Source organism: Phalaenopsis equestris, unplaced genomic scaffold (assembly GCF_001263595.1).
Source record: "Phalaenopsis equestris unplaced genomic scaffold, ASM126359v1 Scaffold204990, whole genome shotgun sequence".
Taxonomy (NCBI): Eukaryota; Viridiplantae; Streptophyta; class Magnoliopsida; order Asparagales; family Orchidaceae; genus Phalaenopsis; species Phalaenopsis equestris.
The window spans coordinates 69,466-89,067 of record NW_018224512.1 but is presented as its reverse complement, the minus strand read 5'-3'; positions in this window follow the sequence as shown (position 1 = coordinate 89,067).

The window sequence follows — 19,602 nt, the reverse complement described above, 5'->3', positions numbered from 1 at the left end:
GAATACAACACCTATTCAGCCTTACTTCAGCTTGAATGTACTTTAAAAAGGATCAAGAAGATAGAGAAAGAGGTATAGAACCTTATGCATTTAAGTGGGAATATTTCTGAAATGCTGGATCATCTGAATTGTAGGATGAAGGAACATTTTGAACAGGGTGGACGTATTGAAGATGGTTTGGTGCACATATTCAAGAAACATGTTTAGATCAAGGAAGATTCGACGGACGAATTTCCTTATCGACCTTTTTACTACTTGTACGTGCACTGCCAATCCTTGGAAGACATCCAAGAGGACGAGAGTGAAGATAATGTTTGAACTTACTTTATGCACGGAATGCATATTTATTATTTCTTAATTATGTTATGGTGTTATGTTGGATTGCATTTAATTTCATTGTTGGAATTTATTTGTGTCTATTTTTGAGTATTTTGATACTTAGTTTTCAGTGTTAAGATGCTTGGTTTGCTTTGGACACTGAATTAGATTCTGTTGGCTTGAAAATTGATAGTTTGTAATAGTGTGGATTTTATATATAAATGTGAGTTTTGTGTTGTTTTTTAAAGTTTTGTGTTAGAAAATTGTTTAATTATGAGTTTAATTGTTTAATAAGGTTAGTTAGAGGTTGACGTATTGTGGTACGTAGCTGATTTCCACCAAAAAATGAAATCTGAAGAGTTTTGGTGTTGGTGCTTGAGGACCGGATTCCCAAAAGTGCCCAGATGGATTGAAATCCGTGAAATAGCCCAGTAAAACTCCATTTTTACTAGCTGTGTCATCTCCTACCTCTAAACCTCAACTTAGGGCTTGACATTGGGTGAATTTGAGAAGATTTCAAGGACTAAAGATATTAGATTTCATCTTCTCATAGTAAGAGCTTCACTTTAACTTAGAAATTTTTTATTTTCACCATGGATTTATCCTACATTATGAGAAATCCAAAATTTAAGGATTTGTTGAATAAGTTAAAAAAAAACCCATGGTGAAAAGTTTCTTACCAAATAATATTACTTGCAAAGTTAGATTCTTTATTTTGTAATTTATTTGGATTTCCATAGAAATTCCTATGGCACCATGTGTGAAAAGAGGAAAGCCTATGAGAGATTTTAATGCAAGAAGATTTATCAATTATAAGGCCCAACATAATTATAATACCAAAATGTGCTCGAGGAAATTGATTCAACAATGAGCATTTGCTAACCCAGGTGGCAAGATCGACAGGTTGATGGTCACTAAAAATTAGGAGAGATTTTGCTACTTCACTAAAGTAGTTATTGTTCCAATAATCTGATAGTTCTATGGCAACTTGCAATTTACTTTAGATGATCACATCTTCGTGAGAGGCAAGCTAGTTAAATTTTCTAGAAGGAGGACAAATGCATTTTATGGATTGAGAAATGAATTCCTATGTGAATTTGTTGCATTCGTGATGACTGACTCATCACTGAAAGAAGTAATTTCTTTTCTAACAAATGGAAGGGGAGAATGGAAAATTAAAAATAATAAGAAAGTTAATTTCTCCACTTCCATGATGACTTTTCAATCAAAGGTATGATATTACTTCATCTCTACAAAATTGCTTCCAACGAAGCAACTGAGCGACGTAACCAAGGAAAGAGCTGTGCTAAATTTCTGCATTCAATAAATGAAGGTAGTAGATGTTGGTGTTCTTATAGTACATAATGCACAGAGTATAGCCAGGAGAGCTACAACTAGTGGTTTGGGATTGCCTGCCCTAATTTTCACTTTATGTAAATAGTTAGAAAGGAAGAAAAGTTATAGCCACAAAAATGAATTGGAAACACACAGTCCAAATCCAAAGATTTGAATCATTTGCTAATCATTTGCTAAATCCAAGAGTGGAGGTAGTGATAGACCCTCAACATCTGTTGCATGGTCATCTACTTCCAGCTATGCTTCACTTGAAAACATCATGGAGCAGCTCATGATCCAACAAATTGATATTGTAAATTTGAAAAATAGGATTGGAGGGTTAAAATCAAGGAATGCATATAACAATGAATATAAGTAGAATAGAGTGCAATTTGATATAGCGTATCATGAGGTCATGATTATATATCTAAGGGGTGATTATAATGTGGAATTTCCAACTTACCCAAGTTTTACTCCTTATGTGTCGGATCATGAAGAAGAAGAAGATGTAGAATGATGATAATGATGGTGAGGAAGAGGACGATGACAGATGTTTTAAGACTTTTTTATGTTTGTTTGTTATTTTGATTGTTTAAGTGTTTGTTTTATTTAAAAATATTGTGATGAGAACTTTCATGTAATGTTGTACTGTGGACTTAACTATAATAGTAATTGCAGATTTTTTTTCTACATTTTTAGTTATTTTTAGTTTTTGTTTATGTTTTTAATTCTTATCAAATCATTTGAAATATATTGTGTTTCATTTAATGCTTTAAAACTTGTCTTTTTAAAGTTAGCACCTGCAGTATACTGGAGCCTAGTTTCATATTTAGAAATCCTCTACAGGTAAGTTTTATTTTTATGCATTTACTATTTTCCTTCACCTACAAAATTTTTGTACTGAGCATTTTTAATTACTTAAAAATTTAAGTTTGGTGGAAAAAAAAATCTTTTTTCTTAAAAAAGAAGCAAGCTAATTTTTTCCCCCTCAATTAACTATGTTTTTAAAATTAATTAAACATGACAATGGATATTAAGATTTAACTTTAAATGACTATATTTAAGCTTATAAATATTTTGGCAAATTTAGATAAAAGTTTTTAATAATAATGGTCAATTCTAAAGTTAAATACATTTGATATGAAAGGATATGATTATGTTTTTCTATTTAAAGTAAACGAAATTGTATTTTAGAAGTTTTAACAATCTTAGAGTTTCATATAAGAAAAAAACATGAGACTTTATAAAAAAATCATAAAAAATAATATGAATCTATAAAGTTAACAAAGGAAAAAAGTTTTAACTTTAAGAAGAGGATAGTATTGAAAAGATTCTATATATATATATATACATAAAAAATGGTGGTAGCTGAAGGAGATTTGTTATGGTTCCTGACACGAAGATGAACCCCTGGTGTTAGCTGATGGAGCGTAGTGTGGAAGTGGATTCATCTAGTGGCTTCATCTCTACATGGTCTCACTGTTGGAGGTTGGAATCTGGTATTATTCCTTCCTGGGTGTGGAAGTTTTTGAATTATTACTATTTTATTGGGGTGTGAGGTCTGAGGCAGTTTGCCCTGCCTCAGTTCTTGTGCTTCTATATTGACTCTTCTTATAGATGTGGAAACTAATGCTCAATGGAAAAAAAACTACTTATGCAAGGGTAGTGGGCAAAGCTAATGATACTTTATAAGATCTAGAACTGTTAGTTTCCAGCAGCCTTTCATGATACAGGTGCTAGAAAAGGGTCCTGTCCTTGCATTCATCCTTTAGGCTCTAAGGATGGTGAACCAGAAATATTTTTCTCAAAACAAGAGATAACCTCTCTTAAAGAAGAGGTTAAGTTCACCATCATTGGTAAATTCCTGTTGGGGCATCCAAAATTGGAGTTGGTAAGGAATTTCTTTGATTCACTCAAGTTTATTGGGGCTTGGAAAGTGGGTTTATTGGATTGAAGACAACTTTTGTTACAACTCGCTATGGAAGACAACTATGCTAGGCAATTTGCCAAGTAGTGCATTATGATTGCAGGAACCTCTATGAAGATCTTGAAATGGACTTCAGGTTTTTACACCATCGGCTCTATTTTAGGGGGGGTCCTGTGGAAGCTGTCGATCGCTGGATTGAAAATTTTGTCGCCCTCTTCGGAAACATATATATATATATATATATGTTTAGAAAAATATGACATCAAACCAATCCCATATCTTTCAAAGTTTAGATGAAAGAGCACTATACCTCAAGCTCTGTATATATCCCAAAAGATAAACACAAAACTTGAGGGTGAGACTTGATCAAATAAACTAAGAAATATATGGTATCCGTTTGGTCTGCATAACCGTTTTATTATATGTCGACAAGTTCCCCTATTTAATTTGAAGAATTAACTAGGGTTTATATTAAGCTGAGTTCAAAAAAGCTTCCTGTAAGGGCAACCCCCTATAGTTAATTACATCGTAGATAACTGCAGTCACCTAATAAAATTGTTGATAAAAATCAAGAATGTTGTCTCCAAGAAGTTCAGAGAGTAGAACTTTTCAAAGAGATCAGACAAATAGTTGTGAAACGGGAATGACTTAAATTTGGAACATTTATTATGGAATCCAAGGGAAGAAGGACTTGGGGATGTCATGGATCTTGAGGAGAACCTCAGTGACTTTCCAAGCTATCCTATGATTTGGCTTCAATTTTGAGAAAAAAATCATTGAATGTTTCATCTTGCCAATTATGATTAAGTTAGGGATTATATTTGCATGACGTAGTCATGCAAAAAGCCTAAAGGATGGGAGGATTTATGTCGTAACAGACGATAACCTTGGAATCCTAGAACGAGTTAGGACTTAAGTTACACAATATAATTGTGCAAAGGCCTAAAGATGAGTTGAGGATTTATGTTGCATAAGCAAACAACCTCGAAGTCCTATGGATTGTTATTTTAATTTCTAAAGAAAGATATGTTGTTGTAGATCCTCTTGCTGTTGTAGATTGCTGTTGTAGATTGCTACTTTAGGTATTAGCTCCAAAATCCTCAAATAAGTAACAGGTTTAATTTTAGAAGTGGAAAATTGAGGAGATTGAGAGAAGTATCATGTTCAGAGGTCAAGTTTTCTAATGTTTCAAGTAATGACATCAAATCAAGAGTTTCCTAAGGTTATTTAAATATTATGGGGGGTTATAGTTGATTACAGCGACACTGGTTAGGATCCTACAGTTCCCTCCTTCCGGTAAAAATATTTTCTATTGGATTCTCTTAGTCCAAATGAATTTAATAAACTCAACTTAATGAGTTCCATACTTTCATTTAGATCGTGGGAGGTCTCGTTAGCAACCATAGGTTAGCTCCTCCGAGGGATTCCTAATCATCCAATAGAGACAACTTAATTTTTTTGTGATGTTAGTGATTAAATTTTGAGTTGTCTTATATTTTGAATGTTGTGGAGGTGATTTTTATCTTTGTTGATTTTAGTTTTGGTTTTGGTTCTGCTGCTATACTAACAGTTTTGGTTTTCATGCAGGGTGACATCGTTGTTTAACATGTAAGTTTTGTAAGCATGAAAGTATAGTGTGGAAAGTATACAAAAAGAGAGCACTGTAAAATGTAAAAGCGTACCTCACGAGTTTTCTCGTTCCATCACCTGAAACATAAAATGCATGTAAGGGCATTTTATGTAAAGTGGCAATATAAGGATGTGATGATCTACCAAAATTCTAAATCATATCTTAGTGAGCACCTATTAATTTTACTAAGGATGATTTCATTAAGCTAAACATATCAAGTTTAGTGGACCTCTGAGGTATCCAACATGTAAGCAGGTCCATGCTCCCCCTCTCACTACCTGGTGAAAACTCTCGAGCTCATTTAAACTTATTATGTTTCTTAATAATTCATCCTGTAAATATTTCTAGTGTTCAATGAACAGTGATGTTTCAATTATCCATAAGAGTAGGGTGATTATTATTTATCTTTCAATTGGAGAATTATGTAGGTGAAGATCCTTAATGGGGCAAGTTAGTGTTATTAAGACACTTGGCCAATTTTTGTTTCAACTTGGGCTTGTAGTGTTCAATTTCTAGTTACATTCACTTTTCTAATCCTCATTTAATCAAATTTGATTTAGCTTAGGTCACTACTAAGCCCTTAAGATCCTGGTGGATGTCTTAGTCATTTTGAAAGATATTAAATTTTAAGTGATGATAATTCATCATCAAAACATTTGAATGTCACTTGAACACCAAATAGGGTTATTAAATTAATGAGTTATTAACACCCAAAACTATGCCCCTAAGTCTAGGATCATTCAATTTGGAAAACTTCCAAATTTTAATCTTCTAGAAAATTTCAAAGTTATCCTTTAATTGGAAAAAGTGAGATTGGTTTCTACCAATTTAATCTGTTGTGTTTCAATCATCCAAATATGTTAATTATGGTCAAATGTTGCCCATTTCCCTTTCTTGAATTAAGCCTAAATAGAATTAAGCCTAAATATTCTAAAATTACACTTTTGCCCCTTAGGCTCTATCACTTCATAATTCATCAAATTTAAATCAAATTTAAATCAAATGACTTTAGAATTTTCATCCCACTTTACTCATGGGTCAATTAAAACATAAGAGCACAAAATGTGATTTTTCAAATTTTAATTTAATTTATCTATTTATTTATATGCAAGTATGAGATTTTTTAAGGAAAATTTAACAACTTGACCAAGGCAAAGCCTAATCCATTGAAATTTTTACAGGAGGTAGACTAAACCAGAGAAACAATTGGGCCAAATTTCATGATTTTCTTAGTTTTTTTGAATTATTAAAATTATTTTACGTTCTGGACTACTAATTAATTATAAAATAATTTAAATGTGGACAATTAAGTTTTACATTTTTATTAAATCTCTACAAGATCAAGGAACCCAGAAAAACAAATTTTACATTTTTTGTATTTTTTTTTAAATTATTAGAATTTTTTATGTGAAAGATTAAGAAAAATTCATTTTTAGACTTTAAAAATTATATTGTGGTTTAAAATTCAATATCTTCACTTAGAAAATTAGGAAAAATGTTCCAATTATTCCTAAGTGCTTAAGAATCAATTTAGAACATTTTTATGAATTTTATTAACTTTTTGATTTTTATTACTTTTTGTTTATTTAAATATTCAAATTAGGCTTAAAAAATGAAAATTTTATTTTAATTACAATTTTATTTTTAGAAAATTTTCCTGATCACAAAGAGCTCCCAAAAATTTTTTTTATAATTTTTTGAGTTATATTTTAATTATTAAAAATCATTTTAATGTCAAAAATGTCATTTAACTTAGAAAATCAAATTGAGTTATCAAATGAGCTCCAAGTATATTGATAATTTTATTGAGATTTCTCTGAACTTTGACCACAATGGAGATTAAAAATCAAGTCATTTAGATGTTTATTTTTTCCAAATTAATTTTCTTTGTGTTTTAGGGTTTTGTGCAATTATGTGTGTTCTTAAAGACTTGACCCATAAAAAATTTGTCAAAGGGTTCTCTTGTCACAATAAACCTTCCAAAATTTTCTTGGATTTTTCTAGGGAACATGCTAATTACTATGATTAATTTATGGAAATTCTAGACATAAACTTAAAAAATATGGATCTCTATCTAGAGGCCTTCTCTGACTTTGAAAAAATCAGAGAATATCCCCAAAAACAGAGGTAATAACATGCCAAAATATCAAGCCATGGTGAAATGCCTACATGCATGGAGAGTTAAAATACTCAAATGAGTATTTAATTAATTAAAAATAAAATATGCATCAAATAACCTTCAAACCATTTCCACATTTGTCTCCTTTATTCACTGAGCACTAGGATATTTTTATTTTATTTTTGAGATTTCTTACATCAAGATATGGATTTTTGAAGGTAGGGAGCATTTTGTAAATTGTTTAATTCACTATTTATCTACTTAAATGTGCGGCACCACACAATCATGCGACGACTCTGAAAACACGCGTGGTGCTCTCTTGTTGGACATCGCCTTCCACGTAGCTGCTGACTCTACCAGCGCTTTATAAACCACACTGCCATTTGACGCAATTAGAGCTTTCCATTTGATACACGCGCAATCTAATGGCTCTGCGTCATCATCCCCAAATAGAGTGAAACCATGACCATTAACATTAAAACCCTAAGCTCTCACTCATTTTCTCAATCAAATGACCTCAAATTGGATCCTTTAGACTCGACTATGTGAGACGAACACACCCATATGGTAAACATGCCATTAAACTAACCTTAATCAAATGGAGAATCAAAATAGGCTCGGGAAGAGGGGAAGTTTAAGACCTTTGCTCTGAGAAGGGAAGCTTCAATCAGAGGTGCTCAACACGTTCTTGGAGGTCCAAGGAGGCTAGGGATTAAGCATCTGGTCATGGTGAAAGGTCTAGACAAAAATTCAATTAAGGCCAAATTTGGGTGTTGATCAAAGTCTAGTGTAGAGGCTCTCTGTAGGGGGGTTTGACGGGGCTTTGTCTTCTTTCACTATAGTGAAGGTGTGGGTGAGTTTAATTTGATTTTTGTACATTATGGAGGTGTGGAGAGTTCTTTCCTATCTCCAACAAGGATTTGAGCTCAAAAATTGAACTCCAACAAGGGGAATTAGGGAAATAAAGTGGTTGGGTTGCACTGAGGAGGTCTCAAAGAGGCTATGGGAGGAATTTAGAGTGGTCTCCTTGAGAAAATTTTAGCACCTCTCTCTTGGCCATGAAGGGGAAATTTTATAGCCATGGGAGGATAGCGGAGCTTAGTTCCTGGTTATGGGTGTAAAATGGTGCTTAGGTGGAGGGCTCATGAACTCTAAGGTTTGATTTTGGTGAGCTGGCCCCTAGAGTTAAGATTGGGTTTGATTCAATGGTTGTGGCTCTTGCTTTGGCCATTTTTTGGTCACCAAGGTGGCTGGCTAGCCATGGAGTGGTCACCTCTTGGCTCAGGAAGGTCAGGGGGTGGCTAATGATGATGAACTCCCTCTAGCAATCAATGATGGAGGGGATTTTGTGGTTAAGGCATAAAAATTGGAATGAATCCCTTAATTTAAGGATCCATTGGTCCATAGCACGCTTTGGTGGATTTGGGGTGGTTTATTTTGGTTTTTAGGAGGAGCTTAGTGGTTGTGGAGTTACATTTTTTTTTGACTTTAGGGTGGTTAGGCCAATTTTGGTGTATAGGTTCAATTTTTGTCCAAATGGCTAAAATTTCTTTTTGGGTTAATCTAGCCATAAATTGAGCCTAAATGATTGATCAAAATTGGGTATATGATTGTAATGAAGATTTTTGGTGAAGGATTGAAATAATTTTCAGTTTAATTGGGGGTTCAATTTGAAGGATTTTGGAAATTTGGTCACTTTGGGCATGTTGGGCTAGACTTGAGTCTAGATTGGGCTAAGATTTGGATAAGACCAAATTTTTTATTGAAAATGGTCAATAAGAATGTCATGAAGAGTTTTTAACATTGAAGAGTTTTTAAGAATGTCATGAAGAGTTTTTAACATTAATTGGGTGTCAATTTTGGGGTTAGAGCATTCAATTTGGTGAAATTTGGAGACAGCCAATTTAGGGGAAAATTTGGGTTTTTGGACTTAGGCCAAAATTAAAAGAAATTGAGGTTTCACCAAGGCCCATTGAAGGCCAAACTTGATGTGTAGGATTGTTATGAAGAGTTTAGGATTCAAATTTAGGCCAATGGAGGAGGCCTTTGGGTTCAATTTGGTGAGATTAAGTCATGTAGCCAAAATTGGGGGGTTTGACCTAGATCAAAATTGGGCTCAAAGTGTGGGCCAATTGAGCATGGATTTGCTATAAATTTTTCATATGGAAGGTTAATTTGAGTTTAGTATTGAAATTGGGGGATATTTGGACCAAATTGATGGACATTTGAGGTAAACATGAGGAAATTAGGCCTATAAAGGTAAGTTGGGGGTTTTGGTTAAAATAATCAAATTGGTCAAATTGGGTTCAATTGAGGGATTCAAATGGGTTTTGGAAACATTTGGAGTGATTTTGGAGGTTTTGGCAAATTTTTGGGTGGCAAGGGTATTTTTGTAATTTTGGCAATTTTAGGGGTATTTTGGTATATGTGAATTTTGGAAACATTTGGAGTGATTTTGGAGGTTTTGGCAAATTTTTGGGTGGCAAGGGTATTTTTGTAATTTTGGCAATTTTAGGGGTATTTTGGTATATGTGAAATTTTTTGGTATTTTTGGGTAATTTGGGTATTTTCAAATGGTTTGAAATGATTTTGGAACAAATTTGGATATTTTGGATGAATTTGAGGATTTTGACCAAATTTGGGATTTGGGGGTGTTTAGGTAACTTGGGTAGGTTCGGGGGTGAAAGATCAAATTGGGTACTTTAGGTAGAATTGCGAAGATAACCACCATAAGTTACCCCACCATAAATGAGCTATAGACCAATGGAAACCCCATTTGGGTCCTTTATGTGCTGGTCTTAGTTAAAACCTAGTCTATGGCTAGTGGATTTAGGGGACCGTCTACATGAGTCTCCCAAAGGATCAAGGGACCAAACTTAGGAAAATTTGGGTTTAGGGTTGTGAGTGACTGTGAGTGACTGTGAGTGGAAGTGAGTGCTTTAGTTCCAGACAAACACCCAGAGTCAACCCTAAGGGCAAGCAGTCCTATGGGAACTCATCTTGAGCTCTCCCATAACGACCCCACCTACTAAATGCTAGAGGTTAGGACCAATATGTGAAACTTCAGATTGAGCATGGAAGAGGGTAGAATTTCAAATGGTGAGGGTTCCTCTTCTAGTTTTCTAGGAATAGTCAATAGGAAAGTCCTATGGCAAGAACTTAGGCTACTAAAGAGGAAAAACTAAACCTCAACCAAAAGTGAGGTCAACATGGGCTCAAAGTATGGGTTAAATTGTTTGAGATTTGGTCTGAATTGAGTTTAGTCATGAAGAAATTAAGTTTCAAATTGAATTTGGGGGAAATTAGGGTCAAATTGATGGGTATTTTAAATGAATTGAGGTAATTGGGCCTTTAAAAGCAATTTAAGGCTTTTCGTTAAAAAAGGGGGTTTTAGTCAAAATGGTCAGATGGGTCAAATTGGGCTCAATTGAAGGGTCTAAATTGGTTTTGAAGACATTTGAAATGATTTTGAAGGTTTTGGGAAAGTTTGGACCACCAAGGGAATTTTTGTAAATTTGGAAAATTTTGGTAATTTTGGAAGTTTTGGGATGTTTTGGGCAATTTGAAAAATAGAATTGGAGGGTTAAAAGCAAGGAATGCATATAACCATAAATATTAGCAGATGAGAGTTTACATTGATATAGTGTATCATGAAGTCATGATTAGATATCTAAGGGGTGATTATAATGTGGAATTTCCAACTTGCCCCAGTTTTACTCCTTATGTGTCGGAACCTGAAGAAGACGAGGAAGATGTAGAAGAAAAAGAAGAAGAAGAAGCAAATGATGAGGAAGAGGTTGATCACAGATGTTGTAGGAGTTTGTTATGTTTGTTTGTTATTTTCTTTTTTTGAGTATTTTTTTTCTTTAAAAATGTTGTAAGAAGAACTTGCATGTAATGTTGTACCGTGGATTTTTTTTTCTACATTTTAATTTTTTTTTCAGTTTCTATTTATGTTTTTAATACTTAGCAAATCATTTGAAATATATTGTGTTTCATTTAATGCTTTAAGTCAAGTAATTTTAAAGTTCGCACCTGTAGTATACCAGAGCCCAATTTCATATTTAGAAATCCTCTATAGGTTAGTTTTATTTTTATGTATTTACTGTTCTCTTTTACCTACAAAATTTTTGTACTAAACATTTTTAATTACTTAAAAATTTAAGTTTGGGGGAAAAAATTTCATTTAAAAAAAAAAATAAGTTAAATTTTTTTTGTCCTCAATTAACTATTTTTTTTAAATTAATTTAACATGACCTTCGATATGAAGATTTAACTTTAAGAGACTATATTTATGCTCTAAATATTATGATAAATTTAGGTAAAAATTTTTAATAATGAAGGTTAATTCTAAAGTTAAAGTCCTTTAGTAGGAAAGGATAAGACTATGTTTTTCTATTTAAAGTAAAGGAAATTGTATTTTTGAAGTATTAAGAATCTTAGAGTTTGATGTAAGAAGAAAAGGTTGAGATTTTTTGAAAAATCATTAAAGCTTATATGAATCTATAAAGTGAAGAATAGTAAAAAGTTTTAACTTTAAGAAGAGGATAGTGAAAGTTCAAAATTATTAAAGCCTATCTAGATATATTAATCCTCACTTGGAAAAGAAAAGAAAGAATTGTATATAAATATCACTTGGGAGCCCTTGCCCCCTTTTCGGTGAACCTTTGTTTTTTTGTTTGTGAGCCAAGCCCCATATAACTTTGGTATTTTTGTAATTTTGGCAATTTTGGGGGTATTTTGGTAAATTTGGAATTTTTTGGTATTTTTGGGTAATTTGGGTATTTTCAAATGGTTTGAAATGATTTTGGAACAAATTTGGATATTTTGGATGAATTTGAGGATTTTGACCAAATTTGGGATTTGGGGGTGTTTAGGTAACTTGGGTAGGTTCGGGGGTGAAAGATCAAATTGGGTACTTTAGGTAGAATTGCGAAGATAACCACCATAAATGAGCTATAGACCAATGGAAACCCCATTTGGGTCCTTTATGTGCTGGTCTTAGTTAAAACCTAGTCTATGGCTAGTGGATTTAGGGGACCGTCTACATGAGTCTCCCAAAGGATCAAGGGACCAAACTTAGGAAAATTTGGGTTTAGGGTTGTGAGTGACTGTGAGTGACTGTGAGTGGAAGTGAGTGCTTTAGTTCCAGACAAACACCCAGAGTCAACCCTAAGGGCAAGCAGTCCTATGGGAACTCATCTTGAGCTCTCCCATAACGACCCCACCTACTAAATGCTAGAGGTTAGGACCAATATGTGAAACTTCAGATTGAGCATGGAAGAGGGTAGAATTTCAAATGGTGAGGGTTCCTCTTCTAGTTTTCTAGGAATAGTCAATAGGAAAGTCCTATGGCAAGAACTTAGGCTACTAAAGAGGAAAAACTAAACCTCAACCAAAAGTGAGGTCAACATGGGCTCAAAGTATGGGTTAAATTGTTTGAGATTTGGTCTGAATTGAGTTTAGTCATGAAGAAATTAAGTTTCAAATTGAATTTGGGGGAAATTAGGGTCAAATTGATGGGTATTTTAAATGAATTGAGGTAATTGGGCCTTTAAAAGCAATTTAAGGCTTTTCGTTAAAAAAGGTCAAATTGATCAAATTGGGCTCAATTGAAGGGTCTAAATTGGTTTTGAAGACATTTGAAATGATTTTGAAGGTTTTGGGAAAGTTTGGACCACCAAGGGAATTTTTGTAAATTTGGAAAATTTTGGTAATTTTGGAAGTTTTGGGATGTTTTGGGCAATTTGAAAAATAGAATTGGAGGGTTAAAAGCAAGGAATGCATATAACCATAAATATTAGCAGATGAGAGTTTACATTGATATAGTGTATCATGAAGTCATGATTAGATATCTAAGGGGTGATTATAATGTGGAATTTCCAACTTGCCCCAGTTTTACTCCTTATGTGTCGGAACCTGAAGAAGACGAGGAAGATGTAGAAGAAAAAGAAGAAGAAGAAGCAAATGATGAGGAAGAGGTTGATCACAGATGTTGTAGGAGTTTGTTATGTTTGTTTGTTATTTTCTTTTTTTGAGTATTTTTTTTCTTTAAAAATGTTGTAAGAAGAACTTTCATGTAATGTTGTACCGTGGACTTAACTATAATAGTATATGTAGATTTTTTTTTCTACATTTTAATTTTTTTTTCAGTTTCTATTTATGTTTTTAATACTTAGCAAATCATTTGAAATATATTGTGTTTCATTTAATGCTTTAAGTCAAGTAATTTTAAAGTTCGCACCTGTAGTATACCAGAGCCCAATTTCATATTTAGAAATCCTCTATAGGTTAGTTTTATTTTTATGTATTTACTGTTCTCTTTTACCTACAAAATTTTTGTACTAAACATTTTTAATTACTTAAAAATTTAAGTTTGGGGGAAAAAATTTCATTTAAAAAAAAAAATAAGTTAAATTTTTTTTGTCCTCAATTAACTATTTTTTTTAAATTAATTTAACATGACCTTCGATATGAAGATTTAACTTTAAGAGACTATATTTATGCTCTAAATATTATGATAAATTTAGGTAAAAATTTTTAATAATGAAGGTTAATTCTAAAGTTAAAGTCCTTTAGTAGGAAAGGATAAGACTATGTTTTTCTATTTAAAGTAAAGGAAATTGTATTTTTGAAGTATTAAGAATCTTAGAGTTTGATGTAAGAAGAAAAGGTTGAGATTTTTTGAAAAATCATTAAAGCTTATATGAATCTATAAAGTGAAGAATAGTAAAAAGTTTTAACTTTAAGAAGAGGATAGTGAAAGTTCAAAATTATTAAAGCCTATCTAGATATATTAATCCTCACTTGGAAAAGAAAAGAAAGAATTGTATATAAATATCACTTGGGAGCCCTTGCCCCCTTTTCGGTGAACCTTTGTTTTTTTGTTTGTGAGCCAAGCCCCATATAACTTTGTAACCTTTATTTCAGTTTAACATGTAGGGAGTCTCTGTCACTCTTTATATATATAGAAAACTTCATCACATTATAGGAAGATGCTGGTGGCTGGAGAGGAAGCTCTGCTAGGGTTTCTAGCAGGATGATGGAGCTTGGTTGCTGCTTCAAGTTGGTGGTGGTAGAGTCCTTTACTGTTCCTTCAATTCCTACTTTGGCACTGTTTCATTGGTGGCTGTTGCTCCATTCTCTGCTAACTTTAGTGGCACTGTTCCAATTGTTTCCCTCTTCTTTTGTCCCATTATTTATGGGGGAACTTCCTTTTCCCCTGGCATTTGGGGATCTCTGGCTTTTGGGGATCCATTCCTTGCTGAACTCCCTTTAGGGAGAAAACTCCACTGGTTTCCTTGGGTATCAGAAGTGGCTGGCTCCTTTGGGAAGAAATCCCTTTGGCTTCTCTATTTTCTTCTGGACAGCTTTTACTGCCTAGCTAAACCATAACCTGCTTGTTTTGGAAGGGTGATGCCCTCTTCCATTGATATTTCTACTGACTCCCAATGGACAAAAGCAACTTATGCTGGAGTATTGCTGGAGTGCTTGGAAAATCAACTGACTCTTTACAAGATGATGACCTTCTAGTATTCCCACAGGAATTTCATGATACTGTTGTTGGAAAATAAAAGTAGTCCTTATATTCACTCTCTTGGATCTAAAGAAGGTGAAACAGCTGTTTACTTCACTAACAAGGAAATTGATGCTTTAAGGGAAGAGGTTAAGTTCACTCTGGTAGGCAAATTTCAGCTAGCACATCCTAAAATGGATCTAGTTAGAAGTTTCTTTGAATCTCTGAAGTTTATAGGCAATTGGAAAAATGGGCTTTTGGATGGGAGGCACCTTCTAATCCAATTGGCAATTGAGGAAGATTATGTAAGATTGTTTGCTAAACAATCTGTTAACATTGCTGGAACAGTTATTAAGATCATCAAATGGACTCCAGGGTTTGATCCTAGTAAAGAATCTCCTGTAGTCCGCATCTGGTTTAAATTACCTGGCTCACCACTACCCTATTTTAAGCTTAATGCTCTATTTAACATTGGTAGAGCACTGAGAACACCTCTGAGAGTGGATGCTCCCACCTATAATAAGGCTAGACCTGGCCTTGCTAGAATTCAAGTTGAAAGAGATATCACACTCCCTGAACTGAAGAGAATCTGGATTGGCTCTGATGCTGAAGGGTTTAGGCAGGACATAATAGCTGAACAAAAGCCTTACTACTGTCCACATTGCAAGATGTTTGGGCATACTGTAGATAAATGTTACAGATTACATCCCCCAAATAGAAAGATGGCAGGAAGAAACCAAATAGCAACTGAAAAAATTGTGGCTAATGCTGCAAGGGGCATTGCTGAAGAAATTATGTTAGAAAATAGACAGAAAACAAATCCAAGGCTAGAAGAACCACCACCAAGTATTAATGAGGTTCCACCAGATGCTGATCCTCTTGGAGAGCTATCTGAACCTAACAACCAAGATGATATCCCACTATACAGATCAATCAGGAAGGAAGATACTGAAATCACAATTGTCACACCCACATCCCCCTTACATGCTGAGAAGGTGAAGCAAATCATCACAGAGATACCTGATAAAGCTCCAAGGGAATCAAGTATTATTGAATTGAAACAAACCATTGAGGAAGATTGGCAAATTAAAACAACAAGGAATAGGTGAAAACCAGGGACAAAAGTAAAAAAAATTACAAACAGGAGTAGAATCTATGAAGGCTGAAAGAGCTAGGGACGGGTCTCCACTTCTTAGAGGAAGAACCAGATCTAGATCCCAGCCTTTCCCACATCCTCCACTCCATGATTAATCTACTTTGCTGGAATATAAGGGGGATGGCTAACCCTCTGTCACTTAAAAGAGTTTTATACCTGAACTTACCTGAACTTTAAATACAAACTGTGGTGTATTGTTATTCTTGAACCCATGGATCACAAGAACCCTCAAAATCTGATTAAAAAGTTTGCTCGCTTCACCAATTTTGGGATTACTAATAATAGAATTTGGATTTTTGCAGAAGAGAAACAAATTTTGATATTCTAATTGATCATCCACAATTTGTCCACCTCTCATTTAATATGAATCGACATAAGGGTGAAGCTACCTTCATCTATGCTGGATGTACAAAGCATGCTAGAAAAGAGCTGTGGAATAGGTTGATTCACATCAGCCAACAGGTTAAATCCCCATGGTTGGTGGGGGGTGCTTTCAATTGTATCACTTCTACCACTGAAAAATCTAGAAGAAGAATCCCAAATCTTGCCAAGATGAATACCTTCAGAGATAATATCCACAGGGCTGGTCTCTTTGATCTGGGTTTCAAGGGGCCTAATTTCACTTGGAAAAGGGGAGCTATTTACGAGAGTCTTGATAGAATGTTGGTTAATGATGGATGGTTTAATCACTTCCTCCTCACTTTTGTTACTCATCTTAGTCTTGTTGGCTCAGATCATAGACCTATGCTTATAAGCATTACTTCAACTAATAATTATAACTCCTCCCCACCTTTTAGATATCTCAACATGTGGGCTGCACACCCTTCCTATAGTAAGTATATTGCTGACTTATGGAAAGGGGTTTCTCATCCTGACCCTTTAGTCAAGCTAAGCTTATTGCAAATCAAGATTGCTAAAACCCTTAGAGGTTGGAGCTGAAACACTTTTGGAAATGTTCATGCCAAAGTCCAGGAGGTTGAAGATGAAGTCAAAGCTTTGGATACAAGGGGACAGAATGGTATTGAGGAGGAGAAGAAACTGATGATTCCTCAGAACAACCTACTCAATGCCATTGATTACCAGGAAAAATTCCTCAAACAAAAGGCAGCTATAAATATTTTCACTTATGGGGATAGAAACACTAGATTCTTTCATGCCTATATTAAATATAAAAGAAAGTGCAACACCATCCATACTATCCAAAATGCCAATGGCCTGTGGTTACATAACAACATTGATATAGGAAATGATGCTATATGTTATTATAAAGATTTACTCAATCAGGAACATAACTTTAGACCCTCCATTGAGAAGGCATACTTCATGGCAGAACTGAACTACACTACTGGTCTCAAGCTTACTCATATCCCCAACGAAAAGGAAATATGGAATGCAATCAGCTCCATAGATAGCAATAAATCTGCTGGCCGGCTTTACTGTTGAATTCTACAAGAATTCCTGGGAAATTATTAAGGCTGATGTTATTGATGCTGTTATAAGCTTCTTCCAAGGCAACAATCTTCCAAAGTACTTTTGTTCTTCCACCACTATATTGATCCCTAAATCTGAAATACAGCAAAATTGCAATCATTTCAGACCTATCTGTTTGACCACTGTCATTAGCAAAACCATCAGAAAAATCATTGTGAACAGGCTACAACCTCACTTGGATTCTATAATTAAACCCAATCAAACTACCTTTGTGAAAGGAAGGTCCATCATTGATAACACTCTCCTGACTCAATAACTTCTACAAGATTTGAATAAAGCATGTAGAGGGGGTCATATGATATATAATCTGGACTTAAGGAAAGCTTATGATACCATAAGCTGGGACTTCATTTTGGAGGTTCTTAGTGTCAGAGGCTTTAACAGTGGATTTTGTCACCTGATTACGAGGTGGCTGCATAACAATGAACATTCCATCCTGATAAATGGGCAAGGGAGGGGTTCGTTCACTGCTACTAGAGGAGTAAAGCAAGGGGATCCACTATCACCCACCATCTTTATACTTGCCATTGATTATTTATCCAGAATGCTTGATGAAGCCTTGCTGAATAATAGTCAAAACAGATACCATCATAGGTCCAACATTGACATTACTCATTTAATGTATGCTGATGACATAATGGTATTCTCTAGAGCCAGCAAAAATGCTATCAGAAAAGTCTTCCAAATATTACAAAAATTCCAAGCTCTTTCAGGGATTTCCTACAATCAAGCAAAGTGTCAGATTGTATTCTATAAACATGTATCCTCCACTCATAAACATTGGGAATCTGATCATACTGGATTCACAACTACTCAACTCTAAATTAAGTACCTTGTGGTGCTTCTTATCACTGGCAGAACCAAATAAACTCAATTTGATGAGGTACTAAGTAAAATTTCTAGCCTTCTCAATGGGTGGACACAGACCTTCTTGTCTAATGGGGGAAGAATTACTTTGTTAAAGAGCATAATCACTACCTTCCCTTCTTATATACTGCAGATGACTACCATAAAGAAAAGCACTCAAATACAGCTGGAGAGAATTTTTAATAAATTCCTGTGGTCTGGTCAAAGACAACAAATGCATTGGGCTTCTTGGAGAAAAGCAGCTAAACCTCAAATTGTTGGGGAAATTGGCTTTAAGGATCTTGATCAATTCTTTCAAGTTAATTTCTATAAGCTCTGGATTAAGTTTAGGACCCAAAACTCCCTGTGGCCAAAATTCATGTGGGGTAAGTATTGCAAAGATCAACACCCCACACTAGTCCTAAGGAAAATTGGTGATTCTAGAATTTGGGTAAAAATGCTAAAAATCAGACAAATTGTTGAAACCAGTTACAGTTGGGAATTGGGTAATGGGGAAATCAAGTTTTAGCTTGACAATTGGTGTCCCAAAGACTGGCTATCCCCCATTGCCAACATCTACAATAGTGATTTGAAAGTGCCTGATTGCTGGGATTGTGATGAATGGTCCCTGGGTAAGTTATCAAATCTTCTGCAACCTCACTCTATTACCAAAGTGGCCAGTATAAAGTTTAACAGAAGTACAACAGATAAAATCTTATGGTAGACTACTTCCCACCAAAGCCTCACCAAAGCCATATATTCCAAAACTTTCAGTTGGGAGCAAACTCCCTGGGGTGATCATTTATGGATTAAATTTAATTCCAATCCCCTTCTATGTGTTTTTTCTGTTGGAGAATTTTTCATAAGATGATCCCTACTGATGACATTCTCAAGATGAAGGGATTGAGGGGTCCCTCTAAATGCTGGCTATGTAAGAAGGAAGAGGAAACTCTGAATCATTTATTATTTGAATGCAACTTTGCTCAACAAGTTTGGAAACAGTTCCTGAATCAGTTGACAATTGATGAGAAAGAGTTCACTTGGGATAGGCTGGTCAATTATTGCTTACACTGGAAGACAAGAAAGTATGCTACTATTCCTTTAACCATTGCTTGGTTCATTTGGATGGAAAGAATCAAGGTCAAATTTGAAAAAGCAACTCCAAATGTGGGGATAACTGCTAGAAATTGTGTAATTTACTTGCATAAGATGATTAATTGGAAAGGATTTCCTAACATTTCCAACTCCTGTACACCCATCAATT